Genomic DNA, 15,100 nt, shown 5'->3' with positions numbered 1-15,100 from the left:
TTCGTGCGTTCAATGTCTATTTAAACATTGGATGGCAGAGGGGAAGAGTTGTTGAGTGTGTGCCTTTAAGCTTCTGTACCTCCTTCCTGACGGTAACACTAAGAGGGTATGTCCTGGGTGGTGTTGGTCGTTAATGAGGGACACTGCCATCCTGAGACACCACCCTTGAAGATGTTTTGGATACTACAGAGGCTACTACCCATTACGGAGCTGACTAATTTTACTGCTCTCTGCAATTGACTTTGATCCCTACCCCCCATACCAGGCAGTGAAGCAGCCAGTCAGAATGCTCTCCCTGGTACATCTGTAAAAGTTTTCAATGCCTTTCTTCAAAATGTCAGCTACACCATCATAATGCCGGCCATCTTGCCTTCCTGAGTATAAAACTGTTCCACCATTTACTGCCATTAGTCTGCCAGATCTCTGAATTCACTGATGCTCAGTATATATGCACGTAGGTTGTAACAACATGTTTCTGCAGTTACTTGTGCTAGCTTGCCAGTGTTGCCCATGGTTCGCACATTCCAAAAGACAATTTTGATCTTGGTCTTGATGGTGTTCAAGGCTTCCTTCATCGTGCTAGTAGCTTCCTCTCGGTTTTCACTACTGTCAGTCATGTAAGTCCCGGGTGGAGACTCAGGAATAACCTTGCACACAGATATAATAGGATTTTTCATTGCTGTTTCCGTAGCAGTTTTTTTTACCATTCAGGGTTGTTAGCCCTGAGGTGAGCCCCGAACCTAGAGAACTGGTGGACCACTCTTAGTCTGGCCTCTACCCTTTGACCTGTTTGGCATGGTGACCCTAGCAAGAGTCAAAGCACAAGGCCTTGACTCTAGCCAACATAGCTCTCTGGGTCTTTGAGGCACACTAGCTCCCAAACCTTACAACAAAGTTGTGGTTCCCTTAGATGATTATGACAGATAGGGCAATCCCTAATAACCATCTTGATGTAATATTACAGGATAAACAAGCAAGAACAACTTACTTAATAGATATGGCCTTTCCAAATCCACATAACATGTAGAAATCAATAAATGACAAAACACCAGAAATATACTGAATTAAAAGAGAAAATTGAAAAATTGTGGAACGTGATCAGAATATATACTGTCCCGGTAATATCTACAACTGGAATCATTCCAAATTTACTACACAATAACATTAAGCAATTAAATAGACAGATAAATACTTCACTGATTCCAAAGGAAATTGCAGTGTCATAGTAGCATTACAATTGCACAGATATAAACATTAGAAGAGAAGCAGAAAAAATAAAAGATAAGTTACCACAAACAGCGTTACAGGAAGGAGGTCATCACTCCCCCGGCTATAGGTTGACTCGTTATAGAGCAATTTGGCCAAAGGTAAGAATGACCTCATATAGTGCTCTTTGGAGCAACACAGTTGTCTTAGTCTGTTACTAAAAGTTCTCCTCTGTTCAGCCAAAGTGGCATACAGAGGGTGAGAAATTTGGCTTACACAGCATTATTTATGTAAACCCTCAGAAAGCGATAATACTAAACACCACTGGATAGTCCGAAAATTTTGAGCAATTGAGAAATGAGTGCTCTTGGCTATGCCCGTAATTCAGGTTTTAGCAGCTTCAGCTGAGGAACAAATAAGAAATAAATAAGCAATAAGTATCAAGACCACAAGATGAAGGACGTTGAAAGTGAGTCCATAGGTTGTAGGGATGGTTCCGTAATGGGGCAATGAAGTTGGGTGAAGTTATTTCCCCAGTTTAAGAGCCTGATGGTTAAGGGTAATAACTATTCCTAAACCCGGTGGTGTGAGTCTCAAGGCTCCTGCACCTTCTTCCTGATGGCAGCAGCGAGGAGTGAGGATGGCCTGGATGATGGGGGTTGTGGCTGTTGGATTATGTCTTCCTGCAACAGCACTCCATGTAGATTTACTCAGTGGTGGGGAGGGCTTTACCTGTGATAGACTGGGCTGTATCCACTGATTTTGTAGCATTTTTCATTCAAGAACATAGGTATTTCTTTACCAGACCGTGATGCAACCAGTCGATATACTCTCTAGCACACATCCACAGATGTATTAGGTGACATACTGAATCTTTGCAAACTTCTAAGAAAGTTGGGGTACTGCTATGCTTGATTTGTAATGGCAGTTTGGATCAGTAAATGAAACTTTTACCTCCAATCCAAACAATGTTTGTTCAAATTTAGCAGAGCATTTGCATCTTTGTAGGTGTTGTACCTTGGATGAGATGAATCAGAATCAGGTTTAATATCACGGGCATGTGTGTCTGTGTGTGAGAGTGTGTGTGTGGGCACGTGGCCAAGTGGTTAAGGCATTCCACTAGTGATCTGAAGGTCGTGAGTTCGAGCCCCAGCCGAGGCAGCATGTTGTGTCCTTGAGCAAGGCACTTAATCACACAGTGCTCTGCGACGACACTGGTGCCAAGCTGTATGGGTCCTAATGCCCTTCCCTTGGCCAACATTGGTGTCATGGAGAGGGGAGACTTGCAGCATGGGCAACTGCTGGTCTTCCATACAATCTTGCCCAGGCCTGCGCCCTGGACAGTGAAGATAGGGAGGAAGAACTGTTCATGAAACATTGAGTGTGTTTCTTTAGGCTCCTATACCTCCTCCTTAATGATAGTAACGAGAAGAAGGCATGTACTTAGTGATGGGGGTTCTTAATGATGGAAGCTGCCTCTTTGAGACATCATCTTTTGAAGGTGTCTTCGATGCTGTGGAGGCTAATGCCCATGATGGAACTGGCTGAATTTACAATTTTCCACAGTTTTTATCGATCTTGTCCAGTGTCCTTTCCATTCCAGACTGTGGCAGAAACAGTAGGATGCTTCTATATGTGTAGTAATTTTCGAGAGTCTTTGGCGACATACCAAGTCTCCTTAAACTCCTAATGAAGTATAAAGCACTGATGTGCCTGCCTTCTTTTTAATTGCTTTAATGTGTTGGGCCCAGGATAGATCTTCAGAGATATTGACACCCATGAACTTGAAACTGCTCATACTTTCCACTTCTGATCCCTCAATGAGGACTGATGGTGCGTGTTCCCTCAACGTCGCCTTACTGAATTCCCCAATCAATTCCTTGGTCTTACTGACATTGAGTGCAAGGTTGATGTTGTAGCACCACTCAACCAGCTGATCTATTTCATTCCTGTATGCCTCCTTGTTACCATCTGAAATTCTGCCAATAATAGGTATGTCATCAGCAAATTTATATATTGTGCTTGAGCTGTGCCTATCCAGACAATAGTGCGTGAGAAACTGCAGATTAGTGGGCTGAGCACACATCTTTGAGATGTGCCAGTGTTGATTGTCAGCGAGGAGGAGATGTTACTCCTCCCGATGAAGTAGTCAAACATCCCCTTGCAGGGGGAGATACAGATGCATTCCAGGTGATCCAACGCTGAGTGGAGAGTGAGTGAGATTGCATCTGCTGTAGGGTTATTGTGGTAACAGTCAAATTTCAGTGAGTCCAGTTCTTTGCTTAGGCAGGAGTTAACTCTGCTCATGACCAACCTCTCAAAGCACTTCATCACAGTAGATATGAGTACAACTGGTTGATGGTTATTGAAGCAGTTCCCCCAGCTCTTCTTGGGCACTTGTATGATTGCTTTCCTTTTTGAACCAGGTGGGAACTTCCAGCTACAGCAGTGAGAGATTGAAGAATTCCTTAAACACTCCTACCTGTTGGTTTCAGTGTCCTTCCAGGTACACCAACAGGGCCTGACGCCTTGTGAGGGTTCACCCTCCTGAAAGATGCTCTGACATTGGCCTCCGAGGCAGAGATCACTGGGTCACTGAAGTCTTATCCACCTGCTGCAGAGAGCTGCTAGATGTTAAAAATGCTTATCAAAAGCAAACAGTGATTTCAAGACACACCATTTCTTTGTGACTTAGTTATTCATCTCGATTATGCTTGTTTTTAGTGTTATGTGGTAAAATGGCCATTGGTCTTAGTTACATAGTGGCGGTCAGGGTAATTCAAACAGACTCATTAAAAGTGAAAATGCTTTCAGGCGTGATAATGTAGGGTAAAGTAATTGGGAGAAATGTACATAATTCACGACCACTGATATTGAGTTGGGGTTTTGCTTTAAGAGGCTGGTCTGACATGATGACATTGTTATTTAAAGGGTTTTTAGCACACACTATATTCATTTTGTTTTGGTGTTCAATAAATGAGTTGCTATGGCTTTACTGAAACTTAAAATGCTTCTGACATTTTATTTGCGAAAACCAATATTGGTGACCCTGATGCTCTAGGACCGTTCCAGAGTTATTGAATGTGTCGGCCAACGCAGTCGCTTAGGAACTGCTGGAGCTTTGAGAGCAAAATTCCGTCGCTTGGTTTGTACAAGCTGAGCCCAATTCACTCCGCGAGAAATCTCCACTAACACCACCAAATTCTACTACGTGGTAGTGTCACTCAGCAATTCCACAACAGAGAAAGTGGTGTTTACATGAACGCAATAAATACTGATCGCTGAAAACTCACCTTTTGCAGACCTTTGGACTGTCAGAATCTGAGCATGCCAAAAAGTTGCTCTCCTTACCAGGTCTCGGCGATGCTAAGCCTTCACAGCTATTGGACCACATGGTGTCCCTTCTGAGAAATCACCATCCTTGTTTAATTTTTAGAGAAATCCATGCAGCAAATGCCTGATCAAGTTCACACAATCCTCACTAAAGCACCTTTTAAGGACTTTCAGAGCTTACTAAAACAGCTGATAGTCTACAATCAGCTAGGCAGCAGTACCTCATTCCTCCTCCTTTCTCTACCTCAATAAGTCCGGTCAGCAAGGCCCCCAACATTAGGACACCTGCAGCTGCGAAACAGACAACTCCGGTCCGTGTGTTTACCACGTGCGCTTTGGTGCAAACACTAGAAAGTGCCGACCGCCTTGCAGCTTCAATGTTGCCAGCACATCGGGACATCAAGGGTCCGTGAACACCGTGGGTTCCAGCTGCCAGGGTCGTCTACTGTTCATTATGGAAACCTTTTCAAGGCAACTCTACCTGTGTGACATGGGTGCTCAGGTGAGTGTGCTGTTAGCATCAACTATTGATGAGAAGGCAAAGGGTGTTGAAAACTTACTGGAGGCCGCTAGCAGCAGCAGAATCCAGACTCATGGGAAATGAAGTGTGACGCTCTGCTTCAGTGGATGACATTACACATGAGATTTTGTCCTGGCTAAAGTGGCCAGACCTCTGCTCAGTGCAGATTTCCTGTGTGCCCAAGACTGTTAATCTATCTTAAGAACTGCTGGCTTGTGGATGTCAAGAGCTTTGGGTCATTACCCTGCTCCCCTAGTAAATTCCCCGCAATTACTCTGTCAAGCGCATGTTCCACCACATGTGAATTTACTCGACTGCCGGGTGAATTCCCAAACTTCACCAAGACCATATTCTCAAAGTCCCATAGTCACAAAATATGGGGTCAGGCATCACATTCCCACAACTGGCCTGCTAGTCCATGCTCGTGCGTGTAGACTGGACCCAGAAAAGCTGACAACCATGAAGGCTGAGTTTGCCAACATGGAAAGACCTGGCATTGTACGCCAGTCGAATAGCCCCTCCATATGGTCCCTAAATCCGATGGTGGTTGCCACCCATGCAGTGATTACCAACATCTTAACGAAACCAGCACCCCCGATCATTATCCAGTCCCACACAAGACTTCTTAGCACGTTTAGATGGAAAGTTAATTTTTTCCAAAGTCGATCTAGTCGGGGGCTACCATCAAGTGCCTGCATGCTCGGAGGACATTCCCAAAACAGCAGTGATAACCCCATTTGGCCTTTTTGAAATTCCGCACATGCTGCTTACACTGAAGAATGCAGCACAGACTTTCCAATGGCTGATGGACTCTGTACTAAAAGACTTAGAATTTCTTTTTGTTTACCTGGATGACATACTTATCACCATTGCGTCCAAATCCACACACATATCTCACCTCTGCACACTTTTCAAGCACTTAAGCAAACGTGGGTTGATTATTAACCCTGCTAAATGCTACTTTGGGTTATCAACCATTGACTTTCTCGGTTATCGCATCTCTGCAGAAGGTGCGAACCACCCCCACCCCCCAAAAAGTAGCCACTATTATGGATTTCCCACTGCCCTGCACTACAAAACAAAACAAGAAGTGTTTTTAGGTATGGTGAATTTTTATCACCGCTTCATTTCACAAGCTGCTGATCTTATGCTTCCCCTGTACAGTGTGCTTATAGGGAACACGCCTAACCATGGACATGTTAAAGTTAAAGTCTGTCCCGAGCCTTGTGGCCCATCAGGCCGGTGCTTATGCCGGTTTCTGTGACGTGATGCGACTGAGAGTACAAGACTCCCCCCTGGATAGGATGCCAGTCTATCGCGAGATTAACCCCCAGCATTTTGCCGGTACCCATTTTCAGTTGGGTTGACTGGAGCAGTGCCTTGCTCAAAGACACAACACACCATGTTGCCTTGGCCGAGACTTGAACCCCTGACCTTCAAATCGTGAGCCCAAAACCCTAACCACTTGGCCATGCGCCACACCCATGGACATGGCCAGGGCATTTAATGATACCAAATGAGCTCTTTCTAACATGACCCTACAGGCGTATCCGTTCCTCAATGCACCCATAGCCATTACTACTGACGCCTCAGATGATGCTGTAGGTGCTGTGCATGAACAGCTGGTCGGAGGCACGTGACAGCCATGTGCTTTCTTCAGCCAGCAGCTCAGTCCCCACAAAAGGAAGTATAACATGTTTAATGGCGAGCTTTCAAGTCTCTGTCTAGCTGTCCACCAATTTTGTTTTCTTCTCAAGGGTTGCCATTTCACAGTGTTCATTGTCCACAAACCCCTCGTGCACACAATGGCCAAAATATCAAACCCTTGTCCTGCACGGCAGCAATGCCACCTGGCCTACAGATCCAAGTTCACAACTGTTAAATAACATATCAAAGGGAAAAATAACGCTGTGGTCAAATGCCTCTCATGGCCAGCTATTGAAGCCGTACACATAGGGGTTGACTATACTAGTGTGGCAGCTGGCTAAGTATAGGCTTATCAAACAGCAGTCACGGTCCTGCCATTGGCCGACATTACGTTTGGGGAAGCTGGGTTATCTCTTCTGTACTATGTCTGAACCGGTTGCGCTTCCCCACTCTGCCCACAAATTTTGACTCTGTACCTGGCCTCTCACATCCAGGCCGGGAGGCCTCACAGAAACTGGTTGCACTAAAGTCAGTTTGTCGTGGCCTCAGAAAGGATGTACGTGAATGGACTGCGGCCTGGGCAGAGTGCCAAAGGGCAAAAACTAACCGCCATGTTCAGGCACCACTGGCACCTTTACAGGTCCCTGAGCAATGGTTTGTCCATGTCAATGTGGACCTTGTTGGTCCTCATCCCCCATCCTGCAGTTTCATGCCCGTTCTTACCAGGGTGGACCGAACCACCAGGTGGTTAGAGGTCAGCCCTCTAGAGTCAACGATGACTGCAGATGTGGCTCAGGTGGTCATCAGCATCTGGGTTACTCAGTTTAGCATCCCATCCAATATTTCTTCTGACTGTGGTCCTCAATTCATTTCAGACCTCTGGGCTGTGGTGGCCCAGAACCTTGGTGTAAGGCTACATCACACCACAATATATTGTCCGCTGTTCAATGGCTTATGTGAGCAGTTTCACCACTCCTTAAAGGCTGCACTGAAGGCTTCCCTGACCAATGAGTGTTGGCATGATCATTTCCCATGGGTCCTGCAGGGGTTCATATCAGCTCCACAAGTGGATTTACAGTTATCTGTAAATTAGTCCGCAGTAAATTCAATTTCTTTTCACCTATTTTTACCTCCCATCATGGCGTACAGCTCTCTTGGGTTGCTGCTGACCTACATTCCACCTTGTTTGTTTTCATCCGCCATGACACATGCCTTACAATGGCCCATTCTGCGTTTTGGAATGAGGAGAATAGACTTTTATCATTGATAAGAAGAGAACCTGAATGTATTTCGGTAGATCGATTTAAACAGGCCCACCAAGGTTTGAAGTACTTATTTACTTGCCCTTAACTCTGAGTGGAGTCATCGGGATGCCGTCATGATGGTGTTTTTTTTAGCAGGCTTTCTTATTTCAAGGTCGAGTTGCTAGCTCGACGTTCAACCCAGCATGGATGGAAAGTGTGCAAGGGAGCCGGCTGGATTCGAATTCGGGAACCTTCACTCCGAAGTCCGGCGCTGATGCCACTACACCACCAGCCAGCTAAAAATTTGAAGTATTCCACTGCAATGTCCCAGGTGTCGCAACATGGAATGTGTCAACCAGGAGCATGTCAACACACCTCTGGATGAGCCAGAGTCACCTGCAGTTCCTCCACCCATGGAACACAGGACCCAAGACGGGCAGCTCATCCGAGCTCCGGACAGGCTTACAATGCCGGTTTTAGTGAATTCTTGGGGGGGCCTTTCTAAGGCAGCGTAATTGGGAGAAATGTACACAATTCACCACCACTCACACTGAGTAGGGGTTTCACTTTAAGAGGCTGGTCTGATGCGATGATGTTGTTACGTAAAGATTTTTAACGCGCATTGTGTTCAATTTGTTTTGCTGTTCAAAGAATGTGTTGCTACGGATTTTCTGAAACATAAACCGCCTCTGCCGTTTTATTTGCAAAAACCTACAATAATATTTAAGTAAATGCAATTCATTTTCTTAATATTGCTGGATTGCATCAGCTTTTAAACTATAATATGTTATCATTTATTCTAAAATGTTTGGCTGAGATATGAAACTAGATATTTTTATTGTTATGGCAACATTAGGCCTATTATAATCTGTAACTTGGTGCAGTTGTACTTTGGCTTTTTCCAAGTCTGACCACAAAGGCAGCGTCACAGAATCTCCAGTAAGTAGAGATGATGTGATGAGAAACAGTTTGCTTCTAATTTTTATTCATTGAATCCTTGCAAGTGCAGAAAGACTGTGTTCAGTCCTCAACTGAAAATTCAGATCAATTGGAATATGACCAACTCATTTTGTCTGGGCTCAGAATTACAGTTAGATTTTTTTTTAAAAACTGCTCAGTAAGAATTCTGTCATCAATAAAACCATCAACTCAACTAATAAATGGAACAAACTTAGTCATTTACATTGCATTAGCGTGAGGTGATATTTTAAAGTGTTGAAATGGGATCACCGTGTATCATATCATTTTAAAGGTCCAAATGAAAAGGGGCTTATGTTATTTTATGTGTTTTAATAGCTATTTTTTGCAGACAACATCAAATATTCAGCCGAAGTATAATATAAAAGAAGTATTTCAGAAAGACCTTGGAATATGATTGCTATATGGTTGCTGTAAAATCGTTACTCCCATCATAGGGGCATCTAACAAAATATAGATTCCTTTCACTTTCCACCTCTGAAAAATGAAAATTATTATCTTTTACAATGAACCTGGTTAAAATTAATTAGTAACAAAATTTGGCAACTGCTTCTTCCACAAATGTGAAAGGAATAATTAACTTGCTCCTCTGGTGGTCCACAAGAAAAAAGCTTTTGCCAAGTTTAAAGTAATGAAAATCTTTGCACTCATTGCAGCCTAGAGGTCTGGTTGATATGTAGGGATATCCTCTGGTAAAAACTGACAATGGGTAAGTATACAAGAATAATAAATGTTAAGTTCTTGGGCCCAGTTATAAAACTGTCAGAGTTTACACATTTGCTTGTTCAAACCGCTCTAAAGAGTTCATTCCAGAATCAAAAGTAGTAAAAAATTGCACATAGGACTTAGTAAAACATTTAAAACATTTCTCATAAATTTAAAATCTGCTTTTTAAATGTTGTTTTTCACCCTGAACTTAGCATTTGCATTCAGGAAACTTGTTCCACTTTGGAATCTGCAAGTATGTTTTGCATTTCAGGGCCATCAGGATTTTTTTTCTCTTTCATCTTGAGACTATGAGCATAGGTTTAAGGTGGGAGGTGACAAAAAGGGATCCAGGAGGCAACTTCTGTGTACAGAGGCCGGTGCACATATGGAATGAGCTGCCAGAGGAAGTGGTTGAGGCTGGCACAATAACAGCATTTAAAAGACATTTGGATAAGAACACGGATAGGAGGGGTTTAGAGAGAAAAGGGCCAAACATGGACAAATGAGATTAGTTTGGTGGGCACCATTGTAAGTATGGATGAATTGGGCTGAAGAACTTGTTTCCATGCTGAATTACTCTATGACTTTACGACTGTATTTCAATTTCCATGAAATGTGTCTATAAAACTTAGGTGTCCAAACAGTATTTTTGAGGGATCCAATCTTCTGGACTTTGTTTTAAACTTCTTCACTTTTTTGCAACAACAGCTGGAAAGTCACTTGATTTCTGGTTTCTGGTTGATATGAACTGGAAACCAAGAAAAAAAATCCCAGTCACGTAAGAACATCTATGAAGATTTGAAGTCACAAAGTCAATGTTAACATTATTTGCTTTTATGATGTATTTGGTGTTACAACTCTTGGAGATATATTCCAAACAATTGAAGTTGAGTTTGACCATAGGCAAGAGCAAGCTAATCCAGTTTCATCTCGGTATTTCTCTCAAGTAACTAGTGTTCTTTTAAATAGGGTTGAATATTGCTCTTTCCATCATCTTTTATGTAATGAGGTACTGGAGTATCCACACCCCATCCTTTCCGCCGAGCTGGAACCATAGGAAGTATAATTTCTATCCCTACCTTTCCTCCCTCTGAATGTCAGTGAATAATAACCTGCTCCCCCTCCATCTTGTTTGCTCTCTCACTTTGACCTATCCATGTCCTTTCACACAACTTCTTTCAACCAACCTCACATCCTTCTATCACTCAGTTTCTTTCCCCAGCTCCATCTACCCCATCTGGCCACCATCTACACTCTCCTCCGATTGGTCCCTACCTCCTCTGCCCCTGTTCCCTTCTGCCCACTATTATTTAATTTTCCAGTTTTCAGCTTCCAGTCTTATCCAATTTCCTTTGTTGTCTCTATTTATCACCCCCGTCCTAACACTATTCCAGTCACAATCTTGAACCTTCCCAAATGCCAATCAAGTTCTCCTCACTCAGATCCACCTATCCACCTACATTTGCTGGCTGCTCCATCCCTCCCCATCAACACTTTCTACTGGCTATCACAACTTTACTCTTCAGTATAGGGGAAGAGTCTTGATTCAAAATTTCAACTGTCCATTTCCCTCCAATAAAGCTGCCTGATCCTCTGAGTTCCTCCAAGAGCTCTTTTTTGCACTGAAATATATTTTGTCATATCAAGTTTTGGGGCACAATAAGGACTTGTATTCTCAAAAGTATGTTAACAGGTCTTTAAATTGTAATTTCTCAATATTGACCTCATTTAACCTAAGACTAAAATAGAAAGCATGGTTCATGACTCAGAAATATTGCTCTTGTCTATAATTAAAACTATTGCTATGTCTAATTTCCTATGTTAGTGTAAGATATATTTATCTGAGGAGAGCTATAGCCATTCACATATAGGCATCTGTTAGTCTCATGAGACCATGGATTTGCGCCTTGGAAGGTTTCCACGGCACAGGCCTGGGCAAGATTGTTGGAAGACCAGCAGTTGCCCATGCTGCAAGTCTCCCCTCACCACGCTACCGATGTTGTCCAAGGGAAGGGTATTAGGACCCATACAGCTTGGCACTGGTGTCATCGCAGAACAATGTGTGGTTAAGTGCCTTGCTCATTCACATAAGATTTAAGATAAATGATTTTTCTAAGGGTACTAGAAAATACTTTGTCATCTATATTATCTTGTGGCACAGTTCCTTCCTCAGATACTTCAGCAAAGAAAACAGGGCTTTTATCTTCTACTGATTCCTCACATTCCTATTGAAATATGGGGACTCCATATCTCCACTCCAGTAGGGACTACTGATTTCTGCAACATTTAATTTTGGTTAGAGGGCTGGTTCCAGAAGTAATGGAATTTAACCTTTTGACTCAAACATGCTTTACAATGATACTTTCTAACTGGAATTGCCACATGTTTCAGAGAACACACATAAAAGTTGCTGGTGAATGCAGCATGTTTCAGAGACTTTGCTCACTCTGGAGTTACTTAATTATCTGGCCAATTGGTATGCCAGGCATTCATCTTTATTCCAGTGCTATTTCAAAAGCTCCACCACAGGGAGCCAGTTTTCTGTTAACTATTTCATCTGGACTGCTGTTTCCTTAGAACCGCAGGAAGATATCATACCATGTCATCAAGAAATCAACGTTGCAAATTGTTCCTTTCCTTTACTTTTCTTTATGTGCCTGCAAGCAACAAAAGGATTCACCTTGCACACAAAACTCATAGATGTGTCCTTGACTTAGACCTTTACTGTGTGCAAGATCTGAGTGAGCTGCTCCACAATATTAATACAGTCGGCAGAGGACCACTGCCCTGTGTTAATCACACAGGGATAAATACAGTGAATGAAAAATGAGAGATACCAAGAGATAAAGACAGGACATGTTCACAGTTTAAGGTCCAAAATAAGTGCAGACAGGCATTACACCTGATCTTGCAGAGATCTATTGAGTGAGATTGTTTTCATCTAATGGGATAGCCTTTAAGAGTGTGATAACACAGGCAGTATGTTGATGTCAGGTTGAAGGGCAAGCCGAGAAAATTTAAAACCCTGGATGATGAGGGATATTAAGGCTCTCGTCATGAGAAAGAAGGTTTAGGCACCTGGGAACAAGTGAATCCTTTGATCCTTATAAAATGTGTAGGAGAAACCTTAAGAGTGAAAGACAAAAAGAGGGCTTTATATAGATCTGACAGGCAAGGCTAAGAAAAATACCAAGAGATTTTAACAGATATATTACCCAAGAGATACTACAGCTATGCTAAGAGTAAAATGTTGGCTAGGGAGAGATTTTGTCCCTTTAAAGTTCAGCATGGCTGTCTATGTGTGGAACCACAGCAAGATTTTTAATGAATATTTCTCATCAGTTTTTACTGTGGAGAAAATCATGTATGCTAAGGAACTGAGGCAAATGAGCAATGATGTATGCACAATATATGAATGACTAAGGAGGTACTGGCAGCCTTAAAGAACATCAAGATGGATAAATGTCCAGGGCCTAACCAAGTACATCCTTGGACCTTGTGGGAAGCTAAGGAGAAAATTCTGGAGGCTCTAGCAGAGACATTTGTTTCATCTTTTGCCATTGGTGAAGTTCCTTAAGACTGGAAGGTGGCTAATGCTGCATGATTATTTAAGATGTGCAGCAAAAACAAGGCAGCAATCTACCAGCTGGTGAGTCTGACATCAGTGGTGGAGACATTACTGAAGAGGCTTCTGGCAGACAGGATCTACCAGCATTTGGATAGACAGGGTTTGATTTGGGATCTGCAACATGGCTTTGTGCATGAGAAATAATGTCAGACAAAACAGAGTTTTTCAAGGTGATGATAGGTGGGAGAAGGGTGTTGAGCATTGTCCATATTGACTTTAGCAAGGCCTTTGACAAGGTCCCACATGGTAGTCTAGATTGCAGAGTTAGACTGTGTGGGATCCAGGGAGAGCTAGCTAACTGAATTCATAATTGGCTTACTGGTAGGAAACAAAGGGTAATGGTTAAAGGTTGTTCCTTAGACTACAGACCTGTGATCAGTGAGGTGCCACAGGGATTGGTGCTGGGACCATTTTTGTTTGCTATTTTTGTATAAACAGTTTGGCATGGTTAGTAAATGATATTAAATTAAGTGGTATCATATTGAAGAACGTTATCAAAAGTTACAGGGGGGTCTTGATCAGCTAGTAACTGGGCCAAGGATTGGCAGAGGGCTTTCAATTCAGATAAATGTGAATATTACATTTTGGGAAATCAAGATAGGACTTATTCAGTGAATGATAGGCCCTTGTGAAAACAGAGGGACCCAGGAGTACTACTACACAATTTACTGAAAGTGACACCACAGGTGGCTATGGCGGAAAAGAAGATCTTTAGCATACTTAGCCTTCATCAATCAGAGAATTTAGTGTATAAGTTATTTTTCAATTATACAAGATGCTGTTGCAGCCACCCTTGGAGTAAGAAGCATAATTCTGGACATGTTGTTAAAGGAACGATATCATTAACCAGCAAAGAGTGCAAAGAAGCTTTATGAGAATGTTGCCAGGGCTTGAATACCTGAGTTATAAGGAGAGGGTTGGCAGGCTAGGACTTTTCTCCTTGGACTGTTAGTGATTAAGTGGTGACCCCATAGAAGAGAGGTGTATCAACACAACGAATGCTCACAGTACTTTTCCCAGGCAAAGCAAATCAAAAAGCTGGAAGACATAGGTTACAAGTTAGAGGGGAAAGATTTAAAAGACTCTGAGGCTGGTGTGTATGTGGAAAAAGCCACCAGCTTCATGAGGTGTGTCTGTGTTAATAAAATCTGGTTCTGCTTCTGATTCTGAGAAAAGAATTGTGGCAGGTACAATTACAATATCTAAAAGACTTTTGGATAACTACATGGAAAGGAAAAGTTTCATTGGAAATAGGCCAAACATAAACAAATGGGATTAGCTAACATGGTTGGCATGATTGAGATGGCTGTTTCTGTGCTGTATTATTCTATTACTGTATGACATATATACACAAAAAAAATACACTAAGATTGCCAAGGCATAACTAATGTTGCCAGTTAACTTAATACAAAAATCTATGTATCGGCCAGAAAGATCACAATCTCAGTTTTCAGTTAGTTATTTATTGCCTTATCTAAGGGTTAAGTTTTATGAAGTCAAAATAAGTAACTATGATCTATGAACATGAAAAAGGAAGAATGTTTGAGGAAGGGAATATAGTGAAGGGAAATAAGTACCTTCATGGAAGTATATACAAAAGTTTGTATTTTGACCATAGGACAGGTAAATAGGCACTGACATCTAAGTAGGTATCTAAGGATCGTCATCTGAAGTGGACTTTATGCAGATAGGAAATCACACAGAATGGAAACAGGCCTTTTGACCCACTGAATCCCTGCTGATATCAAGCACCCAACAACACAGATCTTTTTTTACTTTCCCCACATCCCTATGAACCCATCCCAGATTCTACCATCCACCTGCATACCAACAGCA

The sequence above is a fragment of the Mobula birostris genome, chromosome 4 (assembly GCF_030028105.1).
Source record: "Mobula birostris isolate sMobBir1 chromosome 4, sMobBir1.hap1, whole genome shotgun sequence".
NCBI classification, from domain to species: Eukaryota; Metazoa; Chordata; class Chondrichthyes; order Myliobatiformes; family Myliobatidae; genus Mobula; species Mobula birostris.
Note: the sequence above shows the minus strand (reverse complement) of the source record.